Source organism: Marmota marmota, unplaced genomic scaffold, assembly GCF_001458135.2.
Source record: "Marmota marmota marmota unplaced genomic scaffold, marMar, whole genome shotgun sequence".
Lineage (NCBI taxonomy): Eukaryota > Metazoa > Chordata > Mammalia > Rodentia > Sciuridae > Marmota > Marmota marmota.
The window spans coordinates 34,257,622-34,260,869 of NW_026000249.1; the positions used below are offsets into that span (position 1 = coordinate 34,257,622).

At 38.2% G+C, this 3,248-nt stretch overlaps 1 pseudogene; it reads left to right on the plus strand.

The window, feature by feature from the left end:
* Positions 1-708: 708 nt before the first annotated feature.
* On the plus strand, positions 709-1,799 carry LOC107144334 (annotated as a pseudogene).
* The last annotated feature ends 1,449 nt before the right edge of the window (positions 1,800-3,248 follow it).

Below are 3,248 nucleotides of genomic sequence, written 5' to 3' on the forward strand. Positions count from 1 at the left end.
AAAAAAAAAAAAAAAAAAATGAACATCTTGTATAATTAAAAAGAACCCCCCCCATAAAAAGTCAGCATCTTTAAAGTGAACATACTAGCTGAGCATGGTGATGCACACCTGTAACCCTGGATATTCAGGAGGCTGAGGGAGGATGATGGCAAATTTGGGACCAGCCTGGGCAACTGAGCAAGACCATGTCTCAAAATAAAAAATAGGGGCTGAGATTGTGGCTCAGTTATAGAATACCTGCCTGGGGCACTGGGTTGGGTCCTCAGCACCACATAAATAAATAAAATAAAGTTATAAAAAATAAAAAAGGCTGGGGGATGTAGACCAACTTTCCCAACATGTGTGAAAACCTAGATTCAATTGACCCACCTCACCAAAAAACAAAGAAAAAAAGATAAGCACATTGTTTTAGCCTAAGAGTGACTAAAGAGATATATCCAAATGGAAAGAATGAACCTATACCAAATCTTATTTTTTTAAAAAATGTGATAATTGATTGTGGTATTGCACAACTGTAATCCCAGCTACTCAGAATGCTGAGGCAGGAGGACCACAAGTTGGAGGCCAGCCTCAGCAAATTAGCAAGACCCTGTCTCAAAATCAAAAAAGGCTGGGATATAGCTCAGTGGTAGAACTCCCCTGGGTTCAATTGCTAGTACCAAAAATAGAAATAAAAAGTTATAAAATATGTGTATAACAATTGGAGACCAGTGCAGCCGTGCCGCACCGTGAGCACCTGTCCGCCCGCCCCATCCCGTCCGCCGTGTTCTCAGACTTGTTCCAACAATCATCTGTTAAAACATGGTGGATTACTATGAAGTTCTAGGCATGCAGAGACATGCCTCACCAGAGAATATCAAAAAGGCATATCGGAAACTTGCACTAAAGTGGCATCAGATAAAAATCCTGAGAATAAAGAAGAAGCAGAGAGAAAATTCAAACAAGTAGCTGAGGCATAAGAGGTGTTATCAGATGCTAAAAAACAGGACATCTATGACAAATATGACAAAGAAGGCTTAAATGGTGGAGGTGGAGGTAAAAGTCATTTTGACAGTCCATTTGAGTTTGGCTTCATATTCCGGAACCCAGATGATGTCTTCAGGGAATTTTTTTGGTGGAAGGGACCCATTTTCCTTTGACTTCTTTGAAGACCCATTTGAAGACTTTTTTGGGAACCAAAGAGGTCCCCGAGGAAGCAGAAACCCAGGTGCAGGCTCGTTTTTCTCCGCTTTCAGTGGATTTCCATCATTTGGAGGTGCATTTTCTGCATTTGATACAGGATTTACTTCATTTGGGTCACTAGGTCACGGTGGCCTTATTTCATTCTCTTCTACATCATTTGGTGGCAGCGGGATGGGTAACTTCAAATCTATATCAACTTCTACCAAAATAGTAAATGGGAGAAAAATCACTACAAAAAGAATTGTCGAGAATGATCAAGAAAGAGTAGAAGTTGAAGAGAGGGCCAGTTAAAGTCCTTAACAATAAATGGTAAGGAGCAGCTGCTACGCTTGGATAACAAGTAATTCAATGCATGCATTTAACAGAAATGTTAAACTATAACAAGCACCATTTGAGGATTAACAGGAACATTTTTTTGAAGATTTCAGATGAACTTGACTTTCAGTATAATTGTACCTAATCTAAAGTATTTATAAACAGCTCATCGGAGCCCCTACTTGTCATAGACTTTTGAGTTTATTGTTGGGACCACACAATAGGACCATTTTTTTTTGTCTTTAAAATTGTTGTAATCTCTGTATGCACTTTGCTTTTTTATTAAATGTAATCCTAGGTGAGCCTTGACTTTTGAGTAGTGCTAGGACAAGATTGTATTCAACACCAGCATGGATCTGCTTCCCATTGTGTTTGACATGTGAGCCAAGTAGTGTCAGCCTGCTGTGAGCTAACATTGCCAGGATGAGGCTCCTGTAGAAGTAATTTGGTTTTTTTTTTCCAGTATTTGGTAATGAAAGATATTAATGCATTAATGGTAAAACATTTCTGGTTTAATATAAATTTAAGGATGTTTTCTAGTTGTGCATGAATGCTGGCAACTTAGTAAAGTTTTGACAATTGTTTAAATATGTAATGTTAAGCTTAGGTTTAAAAATCTGGTAAACTGGGTCTTTGTCATTGCTTAAAAACAAAGAAAATAAATGTGAATGTGTTTGGTGCATTTAAAAAAACAATTGGAGAAAATTAAATATGAGCCAGATATTAAGTGATATTAGAGAATTCTTGTTAATTCTTAGGTGTGTAAAAATACCATGAAGATATAGGAGATTATACATTTTTAGGAGAAATATGTTGAGGAATTTAGAAATGAAGGGATTTGGTGTCTGCAACTTTCTTTCAAAGGGGGAAAAAAAACCTCCCAGTGACTGAAAATTAATGATGTGAATATGAATTATATCTAGGTACAGTACTCTGTACCTTGCACTGTTCCAAAGTTCAAATTGCTCGTGTTCTTTGAACTATTAGATTAATTAGTACAACCTTGCAGGAAAAGTACAGAGAATATATGTACCCACAACTGAAATTTAAGGCATGTAAACATTTCCCCATATTTGTACAGAGACAATTTTATGTAATAATTAAGGTTTTGTGTGTGTGTGTGTGTGTGTGTGTTGCTGAGGATTGAACTCAGGGCCTTGTACAAGCAAGGCAAGCACTCTACCAACCGAGGTATAACCCCAGACCCATAATTAAGATTCTTGAGTTAGCCAGGCACTGAGAAAGTCCAGAGAGGTGAACTTCAACTGTAGATGACAGGGTCATTTATGTATGTGATGGAAAAGAATTTCAGCTTATGTTAGATATTGAGGCACAGAGATTTATTTAAGAAAGCAAGAAGTACACATTCAAGGGAGAATGTGTGCAATCTTGAGTGAGAGATGCCTTTAGGGTTCTTTGGCTCTTAAAGAAAATTTGGTGCAGGGTGGGGATGGGAAGGTAAGTGGGGATGACATCAGTCTGGTGATCACAAGACAGTTTATAAAGATCTGGAAATTTCAGCCTCTTTAGGCTGATGTCTTCTCCATTATCTGTCTCAACAGAGGGGTTTTGGACATTTTATTTCTTATTCTCTTTAGCAGCAGCAGGCCGTACCATGACTACAAGCAGGGGCAATATATAGGATAGGTTGCATGCCACTGCACAGGTGGAATTCTTCAGTTTTGTTTTGTTTGTTTGTTTGTTTGGTGATGCTGGGGATTGAACCCAGGGCCTTGTGCATGCCAGGCAAT